Source organism: Scophthalmus maximus, chromosome 15 (assembly GCF_022379125.1).
Source record: "Scophthalmus maximus strain ysfricsl-2021 chromosome 15, ASM2237912v1, whole genome shotgun sequence".
In the NCBI taxonomy this organism is placed as follows: Eukaryota; Metazoa; Chordata; class Actinopteri; order Pleuronectiformes; family Scophthalmidae; genus Scophthalmus; species Scophthalmus maximus.
In genome coordinates this window covers 11,790,732-11,802,992 of record NC_061529.1, presented here as the reverse complement: position 1 = coordinate 11,802,992, position 12,261 = coordinate 11,790,732, and the positions used below count along the sequence as shown (strand labels likewise).

The 12,261-nt window shown below is 43.0% G+C and overlaps 1 protein-coding gene and 1 long non-coding RNA gene across 9 annotated transcripts in view; one reads left to right on the top strand and one right to left on the bottom strand.

Moving 5' to 3' along the window:
• Positions 1-12,261, top strand: part of c15h14orf180 (chromosome 15 C14orf180 homolog) — a 135,991-nt gene that overhangs the window by 65,653 nt on the left and 58,077 nt on the right. The gene's annotated exons all lie outside the window — the stretch shown is intronic.
• On the bottom strand, positions 4,942-7,756 carry LOC118286062. The gene is made up of 2 exons (XR_004785303.2): positions 6,947-7,756; positions 4,942-6,865 (listed from the first exon to the last, which is right to left on the bottom strand). It is a non-coding gene; the product is annotated as an uncharacterized LOC118286062 (long non-coding RNA).

Genomic DNA, 12,261 nt, shown 5'->3' with positions numbered 1-12,261 from the left:
AATTATCATTTTTCCTTGAAGGACCTGTACATTAGTTTCATTGCAACCATTTTTATACTCAGCACAAGAATTGGTAATAAATTAAAACAGATTTGCACAGTATGTCTTTCACTACTGCAACAATACTTAAAACACAAACTTACTTGTCTTGACTTTCTGAAGATAATCAATCAACACTCTCAGCGTGCCTCTGTGTAAAGAAGCAACCTACTCTCCCCACAGTATGACCTCAGGGATCTGTGAATGTCAGGATGCTCCGTTGTCTAGAAATTGAATTCTGTGGCTGTGCTGTCAGATGACATGGAGCTGAAGACATCCAGGGGTCACAGGAACAGGAAATGGCTTCAACTACCGAATAACGTCAGGTAAATGAGAAATGGAGAGGACTGGGCTGTCTGCCCAGAGGAGCATGAACCCTGTGGAAAATTAGTAGCATGTGAGACTAAATTGCATCCAGCTGGACCCCGCATTGGCCTACGGAGAATGGAAAAGACAAGGGGAACTCCTGTTATCATGCTGATTGACACGTGAATACGATTTGTGTTTGGGACAGCACTCATTAGGAGTCTTGAGTGGACAACACGGTACCTCTGTGACATCCTGCGGCCCAAAGCTCCATAATGGCCGCTTTGAGAATTGGAGTTTATAATTACGTGCCCATATGTCCTCAGAAATAGTTACAGCACATTGGACAGTATATTGTATAATATATAGTATATAGCTCCTACATGTGTCCTTTCTGTACATCCTGCATCTGTACTTTGAGTAACCGTGGACATTTTAAAAGGAGTTAAATCAATTTATAAAACTAATTTGTCATGCCATTATTTCACATTTAGAGCAAATTTCGACTTGCATTACTCCAAAATGTTAATATGTAGATATTAAGCTTTCCGTCTACTTTATATATCATTCTTTTCATCTCGGATATTATATTGGCATTCATTTCATGATGGCAGCCGAACTCAGCAATAGTTTGTTCTGCTTGTTTGGATCCTAATTTTGTCAGGTGATACACACTGCAGGGAATTAAATAGAGCACTGATTATGTAGGACAGGATTTCCAATAAATGGCTTGGAGCGAGTGTCAACATTGCCATATTGTGGCTCTGTGAGAGTCTCGGTATGTTGTATTCTGTTTATCAGCTCCTCTGTGCTGCAGGAGTTGGCGTCGTGGTGGAGACGCCTCTGTCACTTGCTGGGATCAGCCGAGCCCAGATTAATCTAGGAGACATGGTATGCATCTCTGCTTGCCTCTTTCCTCTGTTGAAAACTTGATAAGAAATTCACAATCCTTCCAATCACAATTTAGAGCCACAGAGGAATACTACAGTAATGAGTTTCTTCCAAGGACATTTGATTCCAGTTTTCCAGGTGGAAGATGGATATGGCAAGGATGCGGTCCCTCAAGGCCCTCGGGCTATATTCACCCCACAGTCTGATTTAAAAGCCGACTTCTGCAGAGCGGAAAGCAGGCAGAGTGGCTAATGGGAAGAACCCGTCGAGACTAAAGGCTGAGATAAAGAGAGAGGAGGAGGAAAAAGGAGAAGACGAGCGAAGAGCAGGGAAAGTGCTTCCAACTCCCTCGTGATGCACAGAATGAGCATCGACCAGCAAAAGTGTTAGTTAGTGTCCACTACTTGAGCAGAGTCTCACCAGTGATGAGTGTGAACATTAACCAGCCAAAATGCACCATGTGGGACTTCTCTCATAACAGGTGGCAAGAAGTCTGTTGCTCTGCTGCTTGAGGATGCCAATGGCTTCTATCACCAAGTCGAGGCGACGGTCAACCCTCTGTTCTGCCTTTAAGTCTCAATATTTTACTCCTTTATTGGTGAAATCATGAGAGAATATGCCAGCAATGCACCAGGTTAGGTAAGGTGCTGCTGTTGGCAGAAGCCATCCATCACTGATGCTTGCTTCAGCTGTCATTAGCAGGGAGTTGTGTCTGTTCTTGTCAGAAAGATGCTGGGAACAGGTCCTCGGAGGCCCATGGGTAAATCTGTCCATGCTCCTGATTCACTGGGCTATAAACACAGCGGGGACTTTGATTACAGGGCCTCAGTTTGAGTTATCTGGGTTTGGGTTGGGTACGTGTTGGGAGGGAAGAACCAGCTCGCTGTGAAAGGATCTTCTCATAGAGGACAGGTACCGACATCTCTAACTGTGAAGGGAGAGGCGCTGCGTGATAGAACAGGACCTGAGGTTACAAGCTGCGCAGGCAATGACAACTTAACAAGATGGCACATTTGTAATTATCGTTCATGACTATGATTATCTATTGCATGAGCTTTTCATACAAACCATCACACTTTTTCTGTAACCCAGCAGGTATTTTTATATGGCATAGTTGTTACAAAGGGTAATGTCTTCCTCTGGGGTATGGAGGTAAAATTATACTGCCGGGCCTCAAGTCAGAAATCAAGTCAGGGAAGTTGCTGACCTGTCATTGTACCGGAAGCAACTCTATACTAAAATGGTATAAAAACATTTAAAATGCAGTAACTGCGCGTATTTAAAGAAAAACAAATTCAAAGTTTGATACGCAGTGAGATGGATATAGTCATTTAATCTTTATTAAAGTTATTCTAGACTTGTGAATCCTGACTCATCCACCTGGAACCACAAAAGTATAACATGTTTTCTTATGAATTAAGGAGGATTGTGCTCAGGTTTCATGCAAATTAGTTCCCACTGCCTGAAAATGAACAGTGTGAGTGTTTCAGCACTTACTACTTGTATAATGTGCTGAACAGAGTTATGTGTCTGTGGTTTACGTTTGGGTTGGATAAGTAATTGAACTTGCAAATGCATCACAATGCAGTCTCTTGCATTATTGATACTGTGGCAACAATATTACAGCACTTCCTGCTGTGATACTGAGGAAGGGGTGCCATTACAGCTCTAAACAGTTATTTTTCACCTCTGTGCCTTTGTGATATGGCGCTTGCCGAAATGTTGCTGTTTGTGTTTTCCCTTGCGCTCAGTTAGTGTACACACATCGCATATCACTGAGTTTTATTGTGATTAACACCAAGGCAGATCGATCGTACAGCTAAATCTGTGAAAATTAAGAGTAAAATAAAGTCAGTAACTGCGTCATATACAGTATTTGGAGGCGGCCATTCAGAAAGAGGTACAAATTGAAAATCAATTTAAGGTTTATGGCCATTGACCATGGAAATATGTGCCCTCCAGGGGTCACCATGTTCTCCAGCTTTATCGCTCACATGAAGGGATTCCAAATATATGAATAAATGTTTAATTATACATATAGTTGAGAAAATTGTAGTTTTTGTTTAATACATTACTAGTGTTCTTGATTTTCACTTGATACTTTCAATGACCACAGTAATGCCAAATGATCTCAACATATAAAAATGTCCTTGCTCCTCCTGCACAGCAACAGTTTGACACCAATCACCAGTATGTAGTGTGCCAGACAACACACTGTTGTTGGAGTATCTTCTCTCTGTTCAAGTGGTTTTGCCATCTCTCCATGCTTGGCTTGTTTGTATTGGATACATGTAGCAGCATTTTGCTGGATGGCAGCTGTGGAGCCCTGTAATTGTCCTTGACAGGGCGAGAGGGAGCCGCTTCAAGTGCTGGAGATCAGCATTGTGCTGGCCATGTCAATCAAGTGGCTCGACCCAACCGGGCTGAGATAGATCAACCAGTGACAGTCGGAATAAAGTGGCTCCTCTGTAATGGCCTGTCGCCGTAGCATTTTTCTAGGTGACAGTACACATTTCTAAGACTGGCAAGGGCTCGGCTGTTGATGGGTAGTTGATTGTTCGCGGCAATATATAACAGAAAAGGATATTATGCTGTATTTTGTAGAACAGAGAATTTAAAACTGTACATTTTCTAATTTTGGAGGTAAAATTCTGGATGTTTTAGAGGCTTTTTAGATCAAAGTGCTCAATTATGTTCTTTCTTATACTATATTTTGTAATTGTAAGCCATGCAATTGGGATTCAGGTGGTGGCAATGCAGATCGATCAAATGATCATTTGAAGCCACCTCTCTGATCCAGACTGTAAAATCTTAACAAAAGATTTTGTAAAATTTTGTACAGATTGGAGCTGCAGCGATAATATTCACCAAGCTATATTTATGTATATATGTATGTATGTATATACGTGTGTGTGTGTGTGTGTGTGTGTGTGTGTGTGTGTGTGTGTGTGTGTGTGTGTGTGTGTGTGTGTGTGTGTGTGTGTGTGTGTGTGTGTGTGTGTGTGTGTGTGTGTGTGTGTGTGTGTATATATATATATATATATATATATATATATATGTAGTATGGATATGTAGCACCAAAATCCAGTATCAGTTGACTATAGTATAGATGGTAAACACTGTTAAGTATCATCGCGTTGCCAATTCATTGTGAGCATGTTAGTAGGCTGACATTAGCATTTAGCTTAAAACTCTGCTGTGGCCAAGTACATCATTACAGAGCTGCTAGCATATTGTAACAATATTAATGTATATTAGATTAATAACTCATAAAACTCTGAGTGAGTGTATTGAATGATTGAATCATAAAAAGAATCCCATAGAAGAATTCCATTACTCCATTTATACTGTCCTTTGTTTTAGTACCATAACCCCTTTTTCCCGCTTTATCATTTATCTCATGCCTGCAATAAGCCTATATAATGTTGTTTTTACAGCACCATATCAGTGCAAGTCTGGGATTTGCTGGCTTTATCTTTTTTACGTGCCAATTTCTCTCTTTAGGATGTCATTACTCGGGCAGAGGCGCAGGGAGCCCTCAGCATGTCGGTGTAGGTGACCTCCTCTCTTCCTGGTCTGATTGTATGTTGACAGGTCCTGTTTGAGGGAGGAGTCAGTGAGAAGAGTCAGTGAGAGTGCACAGGCACTGCAGATAGTGACCTGCCACAAGACACCAGGTGGGGGTGGGGGGGTGAGAAACCTGCATTGAGATGCACTTCCTTTTTAATAATGTTTATAGAGGGATGCACGGAGATGTTTTCATTCAAGTAAAAACCACCAACAGAGACACTCAACCCTGAAGATTGATGTTGACTCTGCTGTTACTGTCTTATCTCGAGCCAGATTCAGAACGATATTAGGAAATTACACACTGTGTGTGTTGGTAAAGGATGCTTGTGCACTGCTGCCTAGCACAGGTTAGAGGATTCAGTTACAGCTGTACCCCTGCCGCCATTGGAAAAGAGAGGACACACGCATCACTGAGTGGCACTGTCTCCTTTGGCAGTGAGAGATCACAACATAATTTCCAGGCAGGAAGGAACACGCTGGTGGAATACAGTCCATGGGTGGAACATCCGTGAGGCAGAAGGCTACTGAACAGGAATAAACATTAACACAAAACACTGCCAGTCAAAATGACTGATGATTTCAGAGGGTGTGCTATAAGAAAGTCAATTCAGCATCAAACCCCCTCTATTCCCCCGCCTGTACATGCTGGCCCATAAGCATAAATGCACCGCTCCCTGGGGTGACCAAAATGCATAATCATTAAAATACCACCAGTGGTTGGCCTTCATTGTAATTTCTAAGTCACGTAGTCTGAAACACGGTGTGCCTAAGCTGTTGCCATCAGTCTCCCACGCTTACAAGTATGAAACCATTTGTTAAAAGTGGTCCTGAATCTGTTCTGGTATACCACTGTGATGCCAAATGGATTTTACTGGACCACAATTCTGTGTTTAAATCAAGCTAGAAAATGTGGTGTGGCTACAATGTAGCATGAGCAGAGTCTATAAATAATGTAAAAGGTGCATAAAATTTCCTGAGCACTGGATACAATCCTAATAAAGTTAAACAACGAAGCTTCTCCGGCCTCAGTGCTACAGCAGTGTCTCTGTAAGTGCTATGTGCAGGTTGAGTCTCTCTCCCAGTGGACTCGGTCTGGGTTTCTGTTGGCGCTCTCTGTATTTATAGCCTGTTTTCTACCAGAAACCCAACTGTCCTCAAACTCCCCTTCACATCTGCAGAAACACTAGCCTGTCCCACAGTGCCACCACACAGCCAGACTCTGACATATCACATTCTCCTCGGTGAACTCCGTGACACTTACTAGAATACTGCACAGCTCACTTCTGGATAACGAGTGATTAGGAGTGAGAAAGCAAAAACTAAAACACACACTGGAGGTACAGTAAGTTGACAGTCTCCTGGATACATCTTAACCTTGAATGGAAACATACAACAATGGCATGAGAAGAATCAAAGTGTATTTGCCACAATGTCAAACTATGCCTTTCAAAGAAATCCACAGCCCACTCACCAGTTTTCCCCCGGGTTTGGGTTTCTAGGATGCAGGTCATGTTATTTTCTTTTTTTAACAACAAATACAATTGTTTGAAAATGTCTATCAGTCAACTTTTTTCTATCATCCACTGCTACTCGTTTGCATTTAGCAAGGTTTTTAAACACATGGAGGTGCGGTCACAACATTTGGCGAAACAATGTAGTCAACAAGTTGCAGTTAAAATCTCTGTTTTGATTCTATTCAACTGATAATAACTGCGCTGCCTTTGCTGCCCTAATCATTCCTGACGGATTAACACGTGCAGTTAATGAACTGAAAGCTAATCTTGGTTTGAATTTCATCTCATTGTCCCATATTGTAGCAGTGTGAAATAATTCTTTAACTCCATGTCCATATGGCGTCTCAGTGGTTGTTTGCCTAAAGCCCTTTCCCAGTGACCGTGTCAAACTGCCTTCCGCGGATCATGGGCCTTTGACAGCAGAATAGATTGCATGCATTTATATTTCACAGAGGGAAAAAAAATCAGCAGTCCATTGCCCGAGGGTTTGGTTGCCTATCAACGTCCTTCGCGACCGTTGAAGGGGAAATGTGTCACACTTTCATCTGTCAACGTGGACAAGAAGAATGTTGTTTCAGGTTTCAAATTGAAGCATACAGTAAATAAAGTCAGAGCTGTTGTTCTACCTGCCCAATCCATCTATCCACTGCTTCTGTATATTGGATATTGGATGACTGGAATACCATTTTACTGCCTTAAATATCTGCCAGTTGTGTGAATTATGGACTTAAATCACAAATTCCACTTCACACTTATGTTCAAAGGACCTCTTCAGAGAAAAATGTGGCTTTTATCTTTGAGATATCCCCCTGCATCTCCTCCCCCATGCATCCTCTTTCTTACCGCCTGACAGTGTAATCATGGACCCGGAGAGCATTTTATGGGGTCTCCTTTAATAACCACCAGTACCGCTTGACCTCTGTGAGTCCCCCAAAGACACCACGCCCTGCAGCCATCCCCCACACCAGCCTTGAATGTCTCTCCACATCACCCTCCCTTTCATCACCCCAAACATTCTCCTAGCCTCCACCCTCCGATGCTGACATGCTCAGATGCTCCAGTAATGTCTTGTAGGTCTAAAGGTCATGCCTGGCCTGTCATGGTGGATTGGGCCTCAGTCATAACAGTGCTCTTTGGGGACCACAGTGAGGTGTGACTGTCCCCCTGCCAGTCATTTCTCACAGCTGAAAGATCGAGTAACCGAATGACACACGCAGAGCTTAGACCTGTTGTTACCGTTTTGCATCTCACACTTGTAACTGATGGTTTACCATTGATGTGATCCATCTAATTAAACTTCTAAAATAAAATGTGATAAATTATGAGGCCAGACATTTCCCCACAAACAGATATTACTAGTTTGATTGATTTCTTTTAGAAATCTGAAGGGACTTTAGCGGAACAAAGATCCAGTGGGTGATGGAAACCTGCTGCATGGGGGATGTTTGGGGGGGGAAAGAAAGGAAAAAAAGATCAATCACATTTTGGAGACATGCTGTGGTGTTGTGCTGTGTTGTGTTGCCTTTGGAAAAGAAGGGGAGATGAAAGCTTGGGAGGCAGGGAGCTCCCCCTCCAGCCTGTTTATCATCCCTCTGGTTGACCATTATAATATACACACGCTCATAGACGCATAAACACAGGACAGTTCTGCAGCAGACAGTTACCGGGGCTTTATTAAAGGGGCAAATTCTCTGCCACTATTGGTTCACTGTTGTAAAGACGCCGCAGTAGCAAGACGCCCTTCCTCAGAGCTCCTGAGGAAGTTGTCAACACCACTATGGAGATTATGGAGGAGAAGAAAGAAGAACATACATTGTACATTATACATGTACATTTCTTGTGAAGTTGAGCTGTTTTTGTCAATTCAGCTGTTCCACCTTCTGCCACTTCCATCACTGGAGAAAGAACACTACTCTCTTCCTTGTTTTGTTTTCACAGTCGATGACGCAGTGACTTTTGCCATTAATCAAGTCATAATCTTTCCACCAAAGACCTCATCTTGGTGGCCAAGAGAATAACATGGTGAAAGCCAGGCTCATAGCAAACCAACAAAACTCGTATGTCAGTTTTTATATTGCCGTTACTCTGTGCAATCAGTTTTAACATCATAATGACAAGTTTATGCCAATAAGTTGTCTATTTCCACTTTGAAGCACCAATGCACTGCCAGTACTTGTACTTAATTGATAAATTATATTAATGATAATATTATACAGCTGTGTTATCAAAAGCTGTAATAATACCTTATCTTAGTTAATGGAGATCAGCCAAAACTCGGCTTACAAACTATTTTGAAAAGCTTGGTAAACACTTGACCTCTGCATCGCTTCTTATTAATAATTTTTTTTTGTTATTTTAAATCTGAGTATCCGACAGATCTCTGTTTGTGCAAAAGTCTCACTCTTTATTACTGTGACTAGATTGTCTGACTGCACAAGGGGTGGTAGACCCGTTGCTCAATGGCCCAAGATGCTCCCGTGGAGAGCAGCATGAGAACGAGCTTCTTCTAGTCAATACAGTATACACAGAGCCCGGTTCATGGCAGTGTGATCGGGGCCTGAGAAACTCAGCAGGCTAAGCCATGCGAGATGTTCACAGGATGCATGCCGGAATGTATGTGTTCTCTTTGGGTGTATGTCTCCATTTGTGTTTCTGTTTGTGTGTGTGTGTGTGTGTGTGTGTCATGGGTTCCTGGTGATGGATAAGGATGTTCTTATATCCTCCGGACCCTCCTGACAGACCATCCATCCTTAAACAATTTGGCAGTGCCCTCGGAGCCTGAGAAGACTGGAAGAAGAGACGGGCTACACGACTGACAGTAGCTTTAATGAAAGACTCATCGGAGGCTCCAGGCAACCAGGAGGCGAATGGTTTCTCTGTCCAGGATGGATGGAGGAATAACACGCTGTCAGGTATGGGTGGCCATTGAAGGAGGAGGACATTAAGGGATTCTGTAGGCAGAAAGTATAGGGGTGTTAGAGCTCTGGTCAAGTGAGGCCGCGGAAAGGAGATAAAGCTCCAGTTGGAAGATTACTGTAAATGGGCCAATGTCATTTGACCTGGTCGGGAAGAGAAATAGGAAGTGATTGCCGGGCTCTTTAAGAGACCAGTGCAGTAAATTGATATATACTTTCAGGACAGAAAATAGTTTTAGTAGGTTTTAGTTAAATGAGTTTAGCTGAACTGGAATTCAGTCACCTAGTTTAAGTGAGTTATAGATAGCTCTATGTTGGAGTAACGTAGTGTGTCTGGTACCACATTGGGCAGTTTGTATACATACCAAGTGAAAGCAGTGAGAAAAAGCTTTGGGCTGTCAGCCATGGAGATTTATCGGGCCCAGCTGCAGAGTTGTCTTTGGTGTCTGTGTCAGCCCTGTAACTGCAACCTAACCTCTTAGCACTGGCCGGCTCTCTGTGATGGATAGATGTGTTTAAGTCAGGTTAAAAGTCCACTTCTAGTCCCTCGCTGGCGCAACCAGACTTTAATCTTGAACCCTGAAGGGCTGCCTCTAATATAGCTATTCCTGGGCCTGATGAACAAAGTGCGGAGACTTGCTCCACTGAGTCGAGGCTGGATGGATGAAACCCTGGCTCTTGTCCCGCTCCTCAGATTACCCACCTGCTCTGATCATGACCTGTGGTAGCTATCCCTCTCCAAAAATAAGGCCTTCAAATGCATGTGAACGATAGAGCAGAGTCTCCATAACACGCTTCTAAATTTGTTTTGACTCTCCCTGCACTGTCATGTGCTTGTTGTAAATAATTGCTTTAGTTTTTCCAAGGGCTGCTTGTGTGTTTCCTGGTGGGAGCAGGGCGAAAGACAAAGCCAGGTAATAAAGGCGGCATTAGGAGGCTAATTAGGCTGCAGACCTGCTTTGGCTGAACAAATCATTTCATCACATCTGTCACAATAGGGCATCTCGCTCTTCCAAGCAGTAATATTTCATAGCCAGTTGCCTGCGCCTTGGCTTTATTCAGCAACTTTTGTCAATAAATCTCCGCTCATATCCATATTTATTGAGCCGAGAGTTGGAGGCCAAGAGTGCTGGGCCCAGATAATGGAGACAGTGTCTCAGCCTGAATGCAAATCCATCTGTGAGGTTTAACACATCCCGCTGATACTCATTCTTCTATAGTCTGATGTGTAAACAGGCCTTGTAAACCTGACTTAATGGCAGCCAATCAGATCCATTACACAGTCCTTTGTGCCTGTCTCATGATACAGTGAAGAACATTGTCCAGACCTATGTAAGAACTGCATGTGTTGGTGCATCTGATGGAAAACACCCAACAGAAGCATGCATGTGTACACCTGAGACCTGCAGTGTCCTCCCTGGATTGTTAGAGATTTTCTTCAGTCCTGCTCTGATTGAATCTGTCAGAATCCAATACTGCAGTTTCTTTGAGTGGAGATAACGGGTATAGTTTTGTAGTCAGTGTATACCCTCATGCACGGATAGTCCTGCTCTCACTATAAGAAAAAAATAGGATTATGTGTCTCAGCCTCTGTCTTTTTCCCCACACTGCTCTCCCCCCTTTTTGCGTCTAAGGAAGGTCACCTGAAGGAGGTAATCCCCATTCCTCTCTGTTTTCTCTCCCTTTTATCTGAGGGGCTTTGTGGCCAGCGTCGGAGCCCATCCACTGATCAGCAAAGCAAGAGCCAGCACACAAACGGAGAAGCAGAGGAGAACAGCTTGATGCATGAGATTGCTGCCTTTTATCCCCCTGGTGTGAATAGAAAAATAAGTGCCTCACTATAAAGCACCTGGAGAGATTTAAAATATGTATGAGTTCTGGTTCTGTAATACAAAGTGCCAACTTACTTATAGCATATGACCAGCAGTCGCCTCCCCACTTGAAAGCAAGCGTATGTGTGCATGTGTGTGGCGAGGGACAGAATCTGTGTGTGTTCTTTCTGCGTCTCTTGAGAGCAAACTGAACCGAAGATGTATTTACATTCAGCTGTTTTCTGGTAGATTTATGCCTCTGCATCATTTGTCTGTATTGCACTGTGACAGTGTATGTGTTTGTGGATGGGCTCTGTCTGAGGATACGGCTCGAAAGCTCCACAGGGAAAGGCCGCCTGCCAGCACGTATAGCTGCTGGTTGGAGCTGTTTGACCGTAAGAGGAGGCCACATGATGCTTCACAGCTTCCTGCACTTGTTCAACTATAGCCATCATTTAAAACCCTCCAGTATGCGGTAATATGACCGCCACTAGCTAGACATTGGTTGTTTTTGTCAATCCCATGTCAGAGCCATTTGGCGATGATAATATGTTCCTCCACTCAGCCCCATGACTGATGGGGTTGTAAAAAAATGAATCACCTTTGCAGGGGAGGAAGGGTTACCCCTCAGAGTTATGCTAGTGAGGAACATTACCTTCCTCTGTATATAATGAGACATATTTAAAACAGCAATCATCCCCTCCTTTGAACTCTGGGTCACGGTGCGGAATCAATCCCGCAGGTGATTGAAAAGAAAGACCATATGTGTGCGAGACCGAGCATATTAACCAAGGTCACACACGCTGCTCACGCGGTCTGCATGTGAAAGGGATGCTCCCTCAGAATTGCTGAGCGCGATTAAATCTTCAGCCTGGAATCACATTCACACCCTAAATCATTGGTGAGGTCATTAAGTGAACTGTGGGTCTTCTGAGCTCTTTCTTTCTATTGAATTAGAGTATTATTCTGGATAATTTGGTTTGGAGATTAGCACTTCATGCAGGCCACAGTGTCCATAATTGCTTTGAGATTAACAAGGAAGAAAGACATTGGAGACTTGTACAAAGCATCAGCTAAATGGTCATTGTATTTTTTAGATACTCTAAGCCTTCTTACTCTACTTTACAAGGTTACATTGCCTGATTTTGATCCAGTATACAAAATATTATTAGTGGTATTAATTGTAGCTTATGCTTTGATAATTCAGTAAATGTC